This window comes from Hyperoodon ampullatus, assembly GCF_949752795.1.
Source record: "Hyperoodon ampullatus genome assembly, chromosome: 3".
NCBI lineage: Eukaryota > Metazoa > Chordata > Mammalia > Artiodactyla > Ziphiidae > Hyperoodon > Hyperoodon ampullatus.
Genome location: NC_136916.1, coordinates 143,881,462 through 143,900,723, shown reverse-complemented (window position 1 = coordinate 143,900,723; position 19,262 = coordinate 143,881,462). Strand labels below are relative to the sequence as shown.

Here is a 19,262-nt window from a genome sequence, read left to right as displayed (position 1 = left end):
TGTCCCCTGCATCGGCAGGCGGACTCTCAACCACTGCACCACCAGGGAAGCCCAAGAATGAAACTTTTAAAAGCTACTAAAAATTTCAAAAAATTTTAAGATGAGGTGTTTATTTCAGCATCAAATATGCCACACAACGATGCCAAAAGTACAGTGTACCATATTCAGCCACAACTTGTTTTATCTGGCCCTTACTTTAAAGTAAAAAACTATCAAATAGGAAATAAAATATTTTTCCATTTTATACACTGCAGATTGTACATAGTCGGTAGCATAGTAGGTACATAATTCAATAGAGTTTAGATTGACTTGGCCCTTCTACTTCACTGGTACATACATATGTAGCTTTAAATACAAAATTATCCATATCTCAAAATATGAACATATAATTGGAACAGAGAAGTACTGTCCACAAAATCTACTAACCTGAATTTGATCAGCTAATCAATGAAGGCAATAGAGCCCTTTATTGTGAATGGAAACACCATCAGGGTCATGGGTGCTCTCTTAGCAAAAGCAGCAACCTAGAACAAATAAACAAACAAACAGTATATATATATATATATATATATATATATATATATATATATATATATATATGAACTTCAGCCCCACTCAAACTTCAGTTACCATTATTATACTTTTTTTTAAAGTCCCTTTTTTTCCCCTTATGTAGCCAGACATAACATGTAAAAATTTTACATATTCACTTATTCTGAAAGCTGTGCCTTTCAAATCCCAATAAGGAACAGGTTTTCATTTTGCAAATTATATTCAAACACAGTAACACTCAGTGTCTTAATTTGCTTCATAGTTCATCTTAAAATAAGTCAGCACCTATAAAACTTGCCTTGTGAACACAATGTTCTTTAATTTTGTCTACTTAATATACAGGTCAATCAGAAACATCTCTTTTCGGACCAATGCTCAAAATCTTCTACATTCACACACCTCAATTAGCTCTACAACCTAATTTTTGACTATATTCTATACAAACTTCCATTCAAGCCGATTTAATTTGCTTGCTTTCCACAGAACAATTTTGTCATTCTCAGCTGTCACCCTGTAACACACCATTCCTTCCTTTTAGAAGATGGACTTTTTCTCCCTTATCCTCTTTGTCAATCAATGGACATCCATCAACTTTCTCAAAATCCAGCCCACATTCCTCCCACAGAGATGATATAATCATTCTGTACTCCATCAATCTCTGCAAGAATATTTTGCTGCCTTTTATATGTCATCTCATGTAGTATTCTGATTAGCAACACTATCTCCTACTTCTTTTTGTCACTGCTTTTCCATCATCTAGTACCATGTTTGACATACAGAAAGTAATCACTAAGACCAACAAGTGAAATGGTCTTAATGAAGGTTCACACATCATATATTCACTGAGTATGTACATGTGTGCAACTCACCAAGTAGAAAAACTCAAAAATAACATAAAAACACAATACACTCTATAGAAACGTGTTTCTGCCAGTTAATTTACTGTTGTTACAACATGAGATTATTCTCAGGTTGACATTATTATTAATTGTGAGAAGCAGTCTTTCTCCAATGACATCAAAGCCTACTGAAACCAATTTCTGGAGATTAGAAGTAATATAGAAGTATCATCACCAGCTCCATCTCCTCAAAAGTAATCCAACTATTTTCGTTTTAAATTCCAAGAGTCAAAAATTAATCCTGAGACAGAAGAGTCTATAAAAACATTTAATAAGTAATTCCAAACCAAAAATAAGCACATTTGTATATTGCCTTACTATTTGGGAGGGTGCCTGCCAGACATTGGTGGGGGACCCCAATGCCCAAGGAGATGGGAAGAACCCCCAAGTGAACCAGTAGGACCTGGGGGGACTGAGGGGGGAGGAGAAATGGAGGCCGACAGGACCAGCGCCCCTGAGGGGTGGGTGACATGGGGGAAGGGTTCCCATGCCTGGAGGGACCCTTGGGGGCTCCAATCAGGGGGGAGCAGGCCCAGCGTTTCCCCTTCCCAAACAGCTGGGAAAGTCTGCCCGGCTCTGAGGATCCTATACCACCAGAGGTCCCCTCCCGGCTGGGTTGGTCCTGGGGGCGAAGGAGGGAGAGAACAGGAGAGGCAGGTGGGAGGGCCCCTCCAGGACCAGAGGAGCAGAGGAAAGGAGCAGAGGGCGTTTGCCCCACCCACTCAGGCTCAGGGAGCCTGCTGAGCAGTCCCCCACCTTCCAAAGCAACCTCCAGGAAGCGTGGGCCCTGGGGGCATAGGAGGGAGGGCAGGAAGATCAGGAGAGGCAGCTGGGAGTGGACCTCCAGGACCAGAGAAACAGGAGAGGAGTGGAGGGCGTTTGCCAGGAAGCCTGCTAAGGTGGGGTCACCCACCCTCTGAGACCAGAGGTGTGAGGCACGCCTGAGCCTCTTCTATTCTGTTGAGCCTAAGCCCCACCCCCACACCCCCCAGGGCCTTTTCCAGCCCTGTGGGCCCTAAGCATTGGCCCCGCCCACTGCCCAAACCTCACCCCTGCTTAGGCCCCACCCTCCCCGGCCAAGGCCTTTCCAACGTTTTTATTTCTCCTCCTCTTTTTTACTACTGTGGTTCTGTTTTACTTTCCAATTATTGTTTCATCTATATTTTTATTTTTATTTTTTTTCTAACATTTTTTTTCTGTTAGTTCCCTAGTCTAATTTTATTGTTTACATTGTTATTGTTCTCCCCCCCCTTTTTTTTTTTTTTTTGCCACCCCAGTTGGCTTGCAGGATCTTGGTTCACGAGCCGGGGATTGGGCCGAAACTCCTGCAGTAGGAGCTCAAAGTCCGAACCACTGGACTAAGAGACAACCTCAGACCCCAGGGAATATTCATCAAAATGAGGTCTCCAAGAGGTCCTCATCTCAGCACCAAGACCCAGCTCTACCCAACAGCCTAGAAACTCCAGTGTTGCAAGCCTCAAGCCAAACAACCAGTAAGACAGGAACACAATCCCACTCATAAAAAAAAAGGAAAAAAAAAATGAGACACCAAAATAGTATGTCACAGATGAAGGAGCAAGGTAAAAACCTACAAGAACAAATAAATGAAGAGGAAATAGACAATCTACCTGAAAAAGAATTCAGAGTAATGATAGTAAAGATGATCCAGAATCTCAGAAACAGAATGGAGGCACAGATTGAGAAAATACAAGAAATGTTTAAAAGAGATCTAGAAGAACTAAAGAAAAACAAACATAGATGAACAACACAATAACTGAAATGAAGGGATCAATAACAGAATAACTGAGGCAGAACAACAAATAAGTGAGCTGGAAGACAAAATGGTGGAAATAACTGCCAAGGAGCAGAATAAAAAAAAAAAGGATGAAAAGAATTGAAGACAACTTCGGAGACCTCTATGACAATTCTAAACACACCAACATTTGAATTATAGGGGTCCTAGAAGAAGAAGAGAAAAAGAAAGCATCTGAGAAAATATTTGAAGAGATTATAGTGGAAAACTTCCTTAACGTGGGAAAGGAAATACTCACCCAAGTCCAGGAAGCACAGAGAGCCCCATACAGGATAAACCCTAGAAGAAACACACCAAGACACATATTAATCAAACTAACAAAAATTAAATTCAAAGAAAAAATATTAAAAGCAGCAAAGAAAAAATAAAAAACAACATACAAAGGAATCCCCATAAGGTTACCAGCTGATTTTTCAGCAGAAACTCTGTAGGCCAGGAGGGAGTGAGAGAATACAGTTAAAGTGATGAAGAGAAAAACCTACAACCAAGATTACTCTACCCAGCAAGGATCTCATTCAGATTCCACTGAGAAACAAAAAGCATTTCAGAAAAGCAAAAGCTAAGAGAATTCAGCACCACCAAACCAGCTCTACAACAAATGCTAAAGGAACTTCTCTAAGTGAGAAACACAAGAGAAGAAAAGGACCTATAAAAACAAACCCAAAACAATTGAGAAATCGTAATAGGAACATACATATGGATAATTACCTTAAATGTGAATGGATTAAATGTGCCAACCAAAAGACACAGACTGGTTGAATGGATACAAAAACAAGACCTGTATATATGTTGTCTACAAGAGACCCACTTCAGACATAGGGACACATACAGAGTGAAAGTGAAGGGATGGAAAAAGATGTTCCATGCAAATGGAAATCAAAAGAAAACTGGAGTAGCAATACTCATATCAGATAAAATAGACTTTAAAATAAAGAATGTTGCAAGAGACAAGGAAAGACACTACATAATGATCAAGGGATTAATCCAAGAGGAATATATAACAATTATAAATATATATGCACCCAACATAGGAGTACCTCAATACATAAGGCAAATGTTAACAGTCATAAAAGAGGAAATCGACAGTAACACAATAATAGTGGGGGACTTTAAACACTTCATTTAAACCAATGGACAGATCATCCAGAAAGAAAATTAATAAAGAAATGCAAGCTTTAAATGACACAACAGACGAGATAGATTTAATTGATGTTTATAGGACATTGCATCCGAAAACAGCAGATTACACTTTCTTCTCAAGTGCACACAGAACATTCTCCAGGATAGACCACATCTTCGGTCACAAATCAAGCCTTGATAAAGTTAAGAAAACTGAAATCATATCAAGCACCTTTTCGGACTAAAGTGTGAGATTGGAAATTATTTGCAGTAAAAGAACATGAAAAACACAAACACATGGAGGCTAAACAATATGCTACTAAATAACCAAGAGATCACTGAAGAAATCAAAGAGGAAATCAAAAAATACCTAAAGCCAAATGACAATGAAAACACGATGATCCAAAACCTATCTGATGCAGCAAAAGCAGTTCTAAGAGGGAAGTTTATAGCATTCAATCTCACCTCAAGAAACAAGAAAAACCTCAAATAAACAATCTAACCCTACACCTAAAGCAAGTAGAGAAAGCACAAAAAAAACCCAAAGTCAGTAGAAGAAAAGAAATCATAAATATCAAAGCAGAAATAAATGAAATAGAAACGAAGAAAACAATAGCAAAGATCAATAAAACTAAAAGCTAATTCTTTGAGAAGACAAACAAAATTGATAAACCTTTAGCCAGACTCATCAAGAAAATAAGCGAGAGGATACAAATCAATAAAATTAGAAATGCAAAAGGAGAAATCACACCTGACACCACAGAAATACAAAGGATTATAAGAGACTAGTACAACTATATGCCAATAAAATGGACAACCACAAAGAAATGGACAAATTCTTGGAAAGGTACAGTTTTCCAAGACTGAACCAGAAAGAATTAGAAAATATAAACAGACCTATCACAAGTAATGAAATTGAAACTGTAATTAAAAATCTTCCAACAAACAAAAGTCCAGGACCAAATGGCTTCACAGGCAAATTCTACCAAACATTTAGAGAAGAGCTAACACCTATCCTTCATCAAACTCTTCCAAAAAAGTGCAGAGGGAGGAACACTCCAAAATTTGTTCTACGAAGCCACCATCACCCTGATACCAAAACCAGAAAAAGATATCACAAAACAATTATAGATCAATATCACTGATGCAAAAACCCTCAACAAAATACTAGCAAATACAATCCAACAACATATTAAAAGGAACATACACCATGATCAAGTGTGGTTTATCTCAGGAATGCAAGGATTCTTCAATATATGCCAATCACAATGTGAAATACCACATTAACAAATTTGTGAAATACCACATTAACAAATTAAGGAATAAAAACAATATGATCATCTCAATAGATGTAGAAAAAGCTTTTGACAAAATTCAACACCCATTTATGATAAAAACTCTCTAGAAAATGGGCATAGAGGGAACCTACCTCAACATAATACAGGCCATATATGACAAACTCACAGCCAACATCGCTCTCAATGGTGAAAAACTGAAAGCATTTCCTCTAAGATCAGGAACAAGACAAGGATTCCACTCTTGCCACTCTTATTCAACATAGTTTTGGAAGTCCTAGCCACGGCAATCAGAAGAAAAAGAAATAAAAGGAGTACAAATTGGAAAAGAAGAAGTAAAACTGTCACTGTTGGCACATAACATGATACAACACATAGAAAATCCTAAAGATGCCACCAGAAAACTACTAGAACTAATCAACGAACTTGGTAAGTTGCAGGATACAAAATTACTGCACAGAAATCTCTGGCATTCCTATACACTACCAACAAAAAATCAGAAAGAGAAATTAAGGAAACAATACCATTTACCATCACAACAAAAAGAATAAAATACCTAGGAATAAACCTACCTAAGGAGGCGAAAGACTTGTACTCAGAATAAAACAATGATGAAAGAAATCAAAGATGACATAAACAGATGGAGAAATATACCATGTTCTTGGATTGGAAGAATCAATATTGTGAAAATGATACTACCCAAAGCAATCTACAGGTTCAATGCAATCGCTATCAAACTACCAATGGCATTCTTCACAAAACTAGAACAAAAAATTTTACAATTCATATGGAAACACAGAAGACCCCAAATAGCCAAAGCATTCTTGAGAAAGAAAAATGGAGCTGGAGGAATCAGATTCCCTGACTTCAGACTATACTACAAAGCTACAGTCATCAAGACAGTATGGCACAAAAACAGAAATATAGATCAATGGAACAGGATAGAAAGCCCAGAGATAAACCCACGCACATATGGTCACCTAATTTATGACAAAGGAGGCAAGAACATACAATAGAGAAAAATCTGTCTCTTCAGTAAGTGGTGCTGGGAAAACTAGATAGCTACATGTAAAAGGATGAAATTAGAACATTCCCTAACATCATACACAAAAATAAACTCAAAATGGATTAAAGACCTAAATGTAAGACCAGACGCTATAAAACTCTTAGAGGAAAACATAAGAAAAACACTCTTTGACCTAAACCACAGTGAGATCTTTTTTGACCCACCTCCTAGAGTAATGGAAATAAAAACAAAATTAAACAAACGGGACCTAATGAAACTTAAAAGCTTTTGCACAGCAAAGGATATCACAAACAAGACAAAAAGACAACCCTCAGAATGGGAGAAAATGTTTGCAAATGAAGAAATGGACAAAGGATTAATCTCCAAAATATACAAACAGCTCATGCAGCTCAATATCAAAAAAACAAGCAGTTCAATTAAAAAAATGGGTGGAAGACCTAAAAAGACATTTCACCAAAGAAGACAATACAGATGGCCAAGAGGCACATGAAAAGATGCCCAACATCACAAATTATTACAGAAATGTAAATCAAAACTACAATGAGGTATCACCTCACACCTGTCAGATGGCCATTATCAAAATATCTAGAAACAATAAATGCTGGAAAGGGTGTGGTAAAAAAGGAACCCTCCTGCACTGTTGGTGGGAATGTAAATTGATACAACCACTATGGAAAACAGCAGGGAGGTTCCTTAAAAAACTAAACATAGAACTACCATATAACCCAGCAATCCCACTACTGGGCATATACCCTGAGAAAACCATAATTCAAAAAGAGACATGTACCACAATGTTCACTGCAGCCCTATTTACAACAGCCAGGACATAGAAGCAACCTAAGTGTCCACTGACAGATGAATGGATAAAGATGTGGCACATATATACAATGGAATATTACTCAGCCATAAAAAGAAACGAAATTGAGTTATCTGTAGTGAGGTGGATGGACCTAGAGTCTGTCATACAGAGTGAAGTAAGTCAGAAAGAGAAAAACAAATACCATATGCTAATACATATATATGGAATCTAAAAAAAAAAAAAAATGGTACTGATGAACCTAGTGGCAGGGCAGGAATAAAGACGTAAACATAGAGAATGGACTTGAGGACGTGGGGGGAGGGGGAAGCTGGGGCGAAGTGAGAGTAGCATCGACATATATACATTACTGAACGTAAAATTTAGTTAGTGGGAAGCAGCATCATAGCACAGGGAGATGAGCTTGGTCCTTTGCGATGACCTAGAGAGGTGGGATAGGGGGAGGCTCAAGAGGGAGGGGATATGGGGATATATGTACGCATATGGCTGATTCACTTCACTGTACAATAGAAACTAACACAGTATTGTGAAACAATTATACTCCAATAAAGATCTATTAAAAAAACTGTTGGGGCTTCCCTGGTGGTGCAGTGGTTGAGAATCTGCCTGCTAATGCAGGGGACACGGGTTCGAGCCCTGGTCTGGGAAGATCCCACATGCCGCGGAGCAACTAGGCCCGTGAGCCACAACTACTGAGCCTGCGCATCTGGAGCCTGTACTCCGCAACAAGAGAGGCCGCGATAGTGAGAGGCCCGCGCACTGCGATGAAGAGTGGCCCCCACTTGCCACAACAGGAGAAAGCCCTCACACAGCAATAATTAATTAATTAATTAATTAAAAAAGCAAAAAAAAACAAAAAACAAAAAACTGTTATTCTGAGACAGAACAGCCTATAAAAACATTTAATAAATAATTGCAAACCAAAAATAAGGACATTTGTATATTGCCTTATTATTTACATTATCTCATCTGATAGCTCTCATTGAAAAGGACAAACCACTGCCAAGTCAACTACTCCCAGGGCCCATAAACAGACAATTCCTAAATAGCCATTAACTATAAAATCAGTTAAGGCTCATTGCGATTCCTTCCTAAAATTTCACCCTAAAGTCTTTACCAACCTCCCACAATAATCCAGTATTATGGGATTTATGCTTCTAGCCATTATGGAGTAACTGGTACCGCATTTCTCTTCAAACAGTAAACAACTGAAAAACTAGACAAAATATAGGACGCAACAGTCTCCAGACAATGGAAAACAATTAGTATAGATCTGCATTCTCTGAGAGAGGGAAACAAGCTAGATAAGCCTACATGCACCTTGACTTTCTGCTAAGAGACATGTTATAGACACTACTGCAGGCAGGGAGATTCAAAGCAGAGCACAGCAGTGTCACTAACGTGAAAAGACAAAGATCAGAGTTCAGAAGGTATAGGTGGCAGGAATTATTGGAATAATGTACCAGAGAGGAGGGAGTAATGCAGAAAAAAGCTCCACACATCTTCTCTTGAGTCTTTGACTTAATACTAATTTGCACATATTTGGGGAAATTCCATAATGCAAGAGGAAAAAAAAATCTGCTGAGGAGCTTAAAAAATGAACAATTCAAGGTTCATACAGAGCTAGGGAAATTTGAGTTGCAACTAACCAGAGGAGAGAGACCTTGTATACTCCGGACAATAAGTAGAGACCTCAGCAGGGCTAAATTAGTCCCAAAATAAAGATTAATCTATAATGATACCAGCAGAGCTTAAAAACGAACCCTGAAGGAACAACCTGATCTTCAACTTAACATCTGTAACCAGATGGTTAGCTAAATGGAAAACCTCGTAATTCACAGGGCATCAGGTAAAGTATTCGTAAAGGTTCTGCCTCAGGAATACAGCAAAATTACATTAAATGGTCCCAGTAAGGAATACCTTAAAGGATTAAATACTTCCCAAGTAACTTAAATACATTCCAGAAAAAACGTCAAGAATATTTACAGGAATACAAAAATATCCAGTACCCAACAAGGTAAAATTTACAATGTCTTCTTTTCCATACCTGACAAGCATTAACTAATTTGCCAAGCAGGTTGTGGCGGAAGGGAGGGGTGGGGAGGCAAGAAAATAGAGCCAAATGAGGAGAAATATCAATCAAAACCAACCCAGAAATGACAGTTTTTATAGAACTAGGAAACTAGGATTTAAAGTTATTATAAATGTATTCCATATGCTCTAGAAGCTAGAGAAAAGATTGAGTGTAATTTAAGTTAAAACATAGAAAAAGGACCCAAATCGAACATCTAGAAATGAAAACTACAATGTTAGAGATGCTCTGCCTGACACTCAGTGAATTATATTTTCCACCCTGTCTGATGGATTCAGGCTCTATTCCTGACATTGTGTGAGCTCTGTATTGTTCCCTCAATTCCTTTTGGGTGGTTCTTCCTTGACCTCAAGCAGTTTCCTCACAGGTCTGTACTGATCAGTACTCAACTGAATTCTTGGAAGGGACTTCTGCAGATGTGCAAAATTCTCTTGCAGCTCTCTCCTCTCTGGTACTCTGCTCTCTGAACTCTAGCTGCCTTGGCTCCTTAGGCTACCAGCACCATCTCCTCATTTCAGGGAGATCTCTAGGCTCCTCTGGGGTTCTACTGCCCTAGCCCATGCCTAGAAACACTCTCCAGGCTAGAGCAAGCATAGGTCTCATCTAATCTGTTTCCTGTCTCTCAGGGATCGATGTCTTTTGTTGCCTGATGGCAAATGCCTTCAGAACTGTTGTTTCATGTTTTTTGTCTAGTTAGCTGTTTCAAGTAAAAAGATACCAATCCGTTAGTCCAACTTGGCTGGAAGCACTATCTTAATTATTTTAAAGGGAGACTATGAATTAAACCAACTTTGTGATAGCACTGAAAGCTGAAATTTTCCGAAAATTAGATGTATTCGGTTAACAACACTGACATGTTAATAAGTTATCCTGAACCATATAATAAATGCATACTATGTGGTAGAAAAGCACAGTAACCATGAAAGTGAAATAGGCAATACCAGCTGAGTGTAAAGAATAAATGGCATTCAGTAATCAGAAATAAAAAGTCAACACAAGGAAAAACTAATTTTAGGAAAGATTTCTCTGAAAGAAAGAAATGTACATGGGAATACATAACCAAGGATGCAGCATATGATTTCATATATGCTCAAATCAAATGTATGGAGAAAATTATTCATTTAAGAGGAAATGCTATATTTGCTTATCAGTGGCATTGGAATTCAGGTCAAATGTTACAAGATCTGCTGTAAACTAATCAAAGGTGAAGATACTAAAGGAAGAGAAGCAAAACAAATAAGTCTTCAGGAGAAATACAGTAGAACCAAATGAACATCTTACTCTCCCCATGACAGGTAAAGGAAAATATAAAGAAAGAAAAATCCTTTAGAAGACGTTTAAAGAAAGAACTGTAAAAAAAAAGGTTAGGAATTAAAGGTTTTATTTTCAATCTCTGCTGTTGAACAGAGTCAGTCATTTTTATCCATATAGAAGGAAAAAGACTGTGAGCTAAACTGAACATACTCTGAGTAGGAAAAGAAAAAACAGCACATGGCCCATTGATTCTTATCGTCAAAGAAACACAACTGTCCTGTTCTAAAAAAGGAAACTACACACACAAAAAATCATCACATATGAAATGAACAAAAAACTAAATTTGTGGGAAAATCATGTTTAACAGATGACAAAAGAAATTCTGTTAGGGATGAAACCGGTCACTTTTAAGAAAAAGAGAAGAGAGGTTCTACATGTTTATATAAAAAGGTATTTACCCATAGGTAGTGAAGCTGTGAACACATTTAAATTAAAAATCTAAGTATAGCGCTTCCTTGGTGGTGCAGTGGTTGAGAGTCCGCCTGCCGATTCAGGGGACACATGTTCATGCTCTGGTCTGGGAAGATCCCACATGCCGCAGAGCGGCTGGGCCCGTGAGCCATGGCCGCTGAGCCTGCGCGTCCGGAGCCTGTGCTCCACAACGGGAGAGGCCACAACAGTGAGAGGCCCACGTACCACAAAAAAAAAAAAAAAAAAAAATCTAAGTATAACTCAGGCAATGCAGAGCCTTATAACACTGATGATCCCAAGACCATTCTAGGCTGGACTTCAAACAAGGAGGTAATGTTGTATAGATGAGACCACCAGACTGAAGTGGGAAAGGGTAGGAGTCGGGACAGCCTACAGGAGGCTGTTTGCTAGGAATAATTTTACTACTAGAAATTTGTCAATCTCTCTATAGTATGGCTTAGATTTGAAAAGCAGTAAGATAGGACCTCAACGTCTTTTAGCTATGGATCAACATTAAGAGAGAAAACACACAGAGGTAGAAATAAGCCCCAAAGGAGAAGAAAATACTATGTTGTACCACTCTCTTTCCCTCTCCTTTCCCTGTAGCATTAATTAATACGCTAATGAATCTGGTATAACAAGGGAAGTTGCTCCTTTTAGCATACTTTGTAAATGGGCAAATAGACATCACTAAAGTAGGTGATATAAAGAAATATGGGCCCAGGGGCCAGGGCCTCTGTGACGATCAGCTGCCCCACCAAAGGTAAGGAAGATTTGAATTTGCAGTCTTCAACTGGGAACAGCTTTGGGTTTTAGCTTCCTCCAGGCCACTTAGAGTAGTTCACGGCAAATCTTTTAATTAAAGCATGGAACATGAAAACAGAAAACTTCAGCTAGTGCTTTAGTCTCATAAGAAATTCTACAGGCATGTGTCTTATAAGCAGTATATGGCAGAATTTTAAGCCAATCTGAGAGTCTCTGTTTTTCAGTAGAGATTTCAAGCATTATTTTTGACTACTACTTACTACTGAATGTTCAGTTGGTGAAACTGAAGGTCTTTCACTCTGAAGGAATAAATCAAGAAGAAGGTCATGGATAGCTGAGATTAAATGGAGCCCCCAAAAGGTTGTAGAGTGTCTAGCAGCTAGAACCTGAGGCTCGTGTGCTCCTGAGGGGCTGTGAATGGATGGCCCCGGCCCTCCTGAGCACCCCACCCTTCCGAGTAGGATGTCACTGCGATCCCCCAAATGGAGCCTCCTGCTGCTGTTGCTCCTGAGTTTCCTGGTGATGTGGTACCTCAGTCTGCCCCCACTACAATGTGACAGAACGCGTGAACTGGATGTACTTCTACGAGTATGAGCCCATTTCCAAACAAGACTTCCACTTCACACTTCGAGAGCATTAGAACTGCTCTCATCAAAACCCATTTCTTGTTATCCTGGTGACCTCACACCCTTCAGATGTGAAAGCCAGACAGGCCATTAGAGTTACTTCGGGTGAAAAGAAGTCTTAGTGGGGATATGAGGTTCTTACATTTTTCTTATTAGGCCAACAGGCTGAAAGGGAAGAAAAATTGTTAGCATTATCCTTAGAGGATGAACATCTCCTTTATGGTGACATAATATGACAAGATTTTTTATAGACACGTACAATAACCTGACCTTGAAAACGATTATGGCATTTAGGTGGGTAACTGAGTTTTGCCCCAATGCCAGGTACATCATGAAGACAGACACTGATGTCTTCATCAATACTGGCAATTTAGTGAAGTATCTTTTAAATTTAAACCACTCAGAGAAGTTTTTCACACGTTATCCTCTAATTGATAATTATTCCTATAGAGGATTTTACCCAAAAAACCCATATTTCATACCAGGAGTATCCCTTCAAGGCGTTTCCTCCCTACTGCCGTGGGTTGGGTTAGTATATATCATGTCCAGAGATTTGGTGCCAAGAATCTATGAAATGATGAGTCAAAACCCGTCAAGTTTGAAGATGTTTATGTTGGGATCTGTTTGAATTTATTAAAGGTGTACATTCATATTCCAGAAGACACCAACCTTTTCTTTTTATATAGGATTCATCTGGATGTCTGTCAACACAGATGTGTGATTGCAGCCCATGGCTTTTCTTCTAAGGAAATTATCACATTTTGGCAGGTTATGCTAAGGAACACCACATGCCATTATTAATTTGACATTCTACCCAAAGGCTAGAGAAGGGAGGGATACTTTGTGGAAAACGTTAAAGTTAGGACTGTGAAATCTCCAATGGAAAACTCGTGGGAAGGTCACTGTGTGGCTTACATGGAACTGAAACTCATGGAAGAGCCCATAGACTGGAGACTGGAGGGTTGCACTTGACCTGTGATTTATTTTGACAACAATCAAGTCAGCCCTTTTAAAGATGATATTCAGAGGAATTAATAAACATTTTATGAAGGAATGGGAGGTTTCTGTTAATAAAACTAATAGGACCAAACAATTTGAAGATGTCATTCCATAGACTAGAACTTCTTAAAAGGGTTTCATTGAATTATAAGCTCATTTGTCCATAACAACAAAGCAGTGTGGAGTATTTTTCATTGAACAATCTAGTCAGTTCAAGGTTTTGTGTATATCTTACATGGATTACCAGTTTTTTTAATATATAGTTCTGTGGAAAACAACTGAAGCTATACCAAACAAAATTTTATCTGTTTTTGGTCATTCACAAGATACTTCAAGATGTTGCAGTATTTCAGAGTTAATATCAATTATTATTTAATATTACTTAGAGTTTTGCACTTCCTGGGTGTTTGAATGTTATGGTTGTTTCAATACTATATAAACAGAATAGTGAAAATCACTCTTTATATTTAAATTTTTTCCAATTACTTCTCTGATGAGTTTATTATGAATAGCTCCATTAATGTGAAGTCATTGGTCATTATTGCATATCAGTAATCTCTTGGACTTCGATAAGTATTTTGTCGTGGTAAAATAGAGAAGAATGAAAGCAAGAAGATCTGACTTATTGTCTTGTTTTTAAAACTATAATCCCCATTGTGTTTAGGTGTCACTTCATTGGTCTCATTTTTCCACCTGGAAATTAGGAATAATATAGAATGCCAGGCAGCATATTTCCTTTTAGAAAGGACTCTGAAGCCAAAAAGAAAAGAGAGAACGTGATGGCCAGAAAGAATATTATGAAAGGAGTGTCATATTTCAGTGCTTGAGTTGGAAAGAGAAGACTAAAGATTCAAGTGTCATTGTTAACTGCTCCATGTGTTTTCTCATTAACAATCAGTTTGAGAATAAAAAGGAAAAGAGAAAAAAAACCTGATAACCAATATGAATTTGAAAAATAAACAAAAAACTGAAAAGCCTGTTTTGTCCACTGTTTCAATAAAAATGAATTCATTATTCTAAAACTGTTAAACTCATATTTATTGGTAAGCAAATATTTACTATAATGATCCTGAAATGTAACATTACTTTGAAGCAATATAAAAAACCAAGTTAGGAACTAGAAGTCTTCACTACTCCCTCTCATATTCTGAAGTTGTCTACCTTGACAACATAAACTAGTAGTGCGTCAATTTTACTCTATCGATCTTCTTACCAGTTAATAGGGCCCAGTTAAATTTTTATTCATATTTTGGCCTAGGTAAATTTGTAAGTTCTGTTTGACATTATAATGTCAATTCCCTTTTTTTCTTCTCCTCCTCCAGCGAGCCCTATTTGCCAAAAATCATTGAAACAGAAATTTAAGTGACTTCTGTCATCCTTAGTTCATAAATTTGTTCAGATAAGCTTTGTAGAATCACCTAAAATAAAAAGATTTCTGAAAAATTAGAAAAGAAGATTATATCTGTATCTATTACAGTCAATATCCTTTTATAGTTATAATCCTTTCAGCTAGTCTGAAATCAGAAGGCAAAGTAGTACAATTTCCATCGTTTATAACACCATCACTCCTTTTAAATTCCCATGGGAAATAACTTGACTTTCTAAATCTTTTTCAACTTGCTTTACATTATACTTGGCTATTTTCCCCACCCCGTCCCCCACAAGACTGTGCACACCATGAGAGCCAAGACTATGTCTCTTCATCTTTATATCTTTTAGTGGTTTCTAGCATGCTGCTTTGACACACATTAGTATTTAACATTTTCTGCTCACCAGTATCCCTTCTACCCATCTCACAAGGATACTGCAAGGATCAAAGAGTGTATTTGTGAGAGTACTTTGCAAAATAAAAGTGTTTTGCAGATATCAGATGAATTTAATTTCATTATCGATGATTATTCTAAATCCTATCTGGCAAGTAGTGGAATGTTCTAGGGAATGAGAACAGAACAAATAGCATTCAAAGAGCAAGTTTGATGGTGGCTCCACAACCTCCTTTACTCTGTCCTCCATTCTATAGGTTCTAGAGTCCACTTAGTCATGGTAGAAGCTCTTATCACTTTGACATCATCCACATCACTACAGCCCAAAAATCTTCTGGCATTTTATGGTTTCCAGCACCAGGTCCTGTTTTAGCTCCCCAACTATAGTTCATAACAATTGGCCTATTTACTATAATCTTCTGGCTAGCCCTTCCCTTACTGGATTAGATATAGAGGTAAAAATCAATAAGCCAGAGTCTTATGACCTAACATTACCTCTGGGATATTGAGTAAATGACTTGTGTTTCGGTGCCATTTTTTAAATGCCAGTATAAACATGTAACATTGCCACAGCTGCACTCTAAGTAAGATATGAAGATCCCAGTATCTGGATAATCATGACTTTTAAGAACACATTCTGGCACTGAAGAAAGAATCCTGAAACAGAAATGAAGAGGCTTAGGTCCTAGTCCCAGCTCTTCATATTAATTTACTACATGATTTTAGATATAACATATCACTTTCCTAGACTTCTAGTTATTCTTCTATTAATGAAAGAATTGGAATAAATTGTAAAGGTCTCTTCCAGCTCTAAAATTCTGGGACTGAAAGCCTGAACTACACCTTCTAGGTGCCGTTAAAATTCTTCAGCTTATATTTCAATTCAGAACTCAACTGTTAACTACTAAACATGCCCTCTTCCCCAACATTCTAAATAATTCATCTACACAAGATATGATTTGAGTAACCAGTTCTAGAAGCAAATTTTTCTTTAATCTTTTGCTAAAAAAAATTTCTCTCCAGTACAAAAACTTCTTTTTGCTTCATTATTATAAAACGAAGATATTTTCCTACAACTCTTTACTATCAAATATATGATTACACCTTCCAGAGTCACTGAAAACTGACAAAAACAGCTTATATTCACCAAGTTCAGCAATAAATTCACATAAAATTCACTTTACAAAACCAACCCAGGACACCACCAGCACCACTACGTTAAAACAGTTTTTTTTATATTTTAGCATAGTTTTACATTACAGAAAAGTTGCAATGATAGTACAGTGTTTCCACATACCATATACCCAGATTCCCCTACTGTTAACATCTTGAATTACTCTGGTACATTTGTCACAATTAAGGAAACAATATTAATATATTACTATTAATGAAATCCCATGCTTTAGTAGGATAAACATACTCAATATCAAAACAATTTTTCAAAGCAAAATTCTTCAAAAGAGCAATGGAAACATAAAACATAGTAAAAGACACATAGCAAACAGAATACAAACAGCAAATATAATAAATAATTGTCAGAGCTAAGCTCAAGATTATCAGTGTCAATAGTAAATGCAAAGAGCTTAACTCCTCTACTAAAAGGAAAAAGATTTTTGATCAGCTCATGACCCAAAACCCAACTGTACGCTATATACAAGGAGCACCTAAAACAAAGTAATTAAGAAACATTAAAAGGAAAAAGATATGAGCACAGGTGTAACAGGCAAATACAACAAAAAAGAAAGCAGAGGTTATGATCTTAATAACTGACAAGGTAGAATTTAGGCCGAAAAAGGCACCTAACATGACAAAGTAGGACTTTTTTTTTTTTAATGCTAAAGAACAAATTGACAATGAGGAAGATAAATCAGTTACGAATATCTATGCACCAAAGAACACAGTCATAAGCTTTGTAAAACAAAAATCTACATTAGATAGATGAAGAAATTAACAAAAACAGAATAATAGTAAGTAAAGCTATAGAAGACATAAGCTATGTAATCAATAAGGTAGATTACATTATATTGAACTTACTATACTTAACTTTGTACTCTGATAGAGAAAACAATCTATTTAAGTGGACGTGGACTATTCACAAAAACTGATCATATGAAAGGTCATAAAGAAAATCTCAATAAGTTTAACAGAGTAGAAATAACACAAACTATGTTATCTGATCACAATACAACTACACATGAACAACAAGAAAAAGCCCTTCCTCCTGCAAGTTAAAAAATATTCTATTAAATAACTTTTGAATGAAATGAAGGACAAAAACTGCAGAATACATAAAATCCCAAACGGATCAGGAATTAAGACACAAAAATTAAAACCATGAATGTCCTAGAAGAAAACACAAATGATTCCAACTATATCCTGGAATGAGGGAAGTCTAGCAGTGACTGAAAATCCAAAGGCAAAAGATACAATTTTTAATTGATACATTCAACAATAAAAACTGATTTCTGAAATACAGATGGCCAAAACTGCCAAAAACTATAAGTAAAGGCAAAAAACAAACTGTAAGAAAATATGTGGCTACTGAGCACTATTGCATACTTGAATTGTGGCCAGTCCAAATCCAGATATGCTGTTAAGTGTAAAATACACACAAGATTTTGAAGACTTGGTACAAACAAAAGAATTTAAGTATCTCATTAATAGTTGTTATGTTGATGACATATCAATGATAATACTCAAGTACTGACATGGTAGTATTTTAATACATGTGATAATATTTGGATCTATAATTAAGTTAACTGAAACTTTAATTTTTTAATGTGTAATTTAAGTTTTCTTTTCTTTTCTTTTCTTTTCTTTTGTTTTACAAGTTTTTGTGTGGACTTAAATCTTTATTTCTCTGAGATAAATGCCCAGGAGTGCAACTGTTGGGTCATGTAATTAATTGCATGTTTTATTAATTAATTTTTTTTTTTTTTTTTTTTTTTTTACAAAACTGCCAAAGTGTTTTCCAGAATGGCAATATCATTTTCAATCCCACCAGCAATGTATAAGTGATCCAGTTTCTCTGTATTCTGGTAAATATCTGATATTGTCACTATTTTTTTTTAATGGAAAGGGAATCTAAAAGAGAGTGGATATATGTATATGTATAACTGATTCACTTTGCTGTACAGCAGAAACTAATACAACACTGTTAAGCAACTATACTCCAATAAAAATTAACAAAAAATAAATCAATAAAAATAAATTTTAAAATTGAAAAATAATGTGTAATTTAAGTTTTCTAGTAGCCACATGTAACTTTACATTTCTAAGAAGTCTTAGAATAAATGATGCCCCTGAAAAATGAACTTAGAACCCAGATAATAGTATCTAAATCTTATTCTCATATCTGAAGCAGGGAATAAAGTGAGCCTGGGACATCATTGTATGCTTGACAGAAAGAATTCAAAGACGAATAAAGGCCCATCAGAAAGACACAGAGAACACACACACCCATACACACACACACAAAAAAGAAAACACAAAAGTAAGCTTGAAGGGGCTCCCATTGGCCAAATCTGAACATCAAAAAAGAAGTCACTTATATGACTGTAAAATATTAAATTAAAATCAATGAGACTATGCATTCTTTTAAAAATGGGAGAGCGGGTAAGTTCCATGTCCAATATGGTAGAAGCAGCTTATCCAGACCAATCCTCCTCCAGACAACAACTATAAAAATTGACAAAATATAAACACCACCAACCTCTGAAGGCACAGGAAAATGAACAAAAGCAGACAGATTCTGGAGGGCATATATACTT

At 36.8% G+C, this 19,262-nt stretch overlaps 1 pseudogene across 1 annotated transcript; it reads left to right on the top strand.

The window, feature by feature from the left end:
* The first annotated feature begins 12,521 nt into the window (after positions 1-12,521).
* LOC307049651 (UDP-GalNAc:beta-1,3-N-acetylgalactosaminyltransferase 1-like) lies at positions 12,522-13,531 on the top strand (annotated as a pseudogene). Its single transcript has one exon. The product of its transcript is annotated as a UDP-GalNAc:beta-1,3-N-acetylgalactosaminyltransferase 1-like (transcript).
* The last annotated feature ends 5,731 nt before the right edge of the window (positions 13,532-19,262 follow it).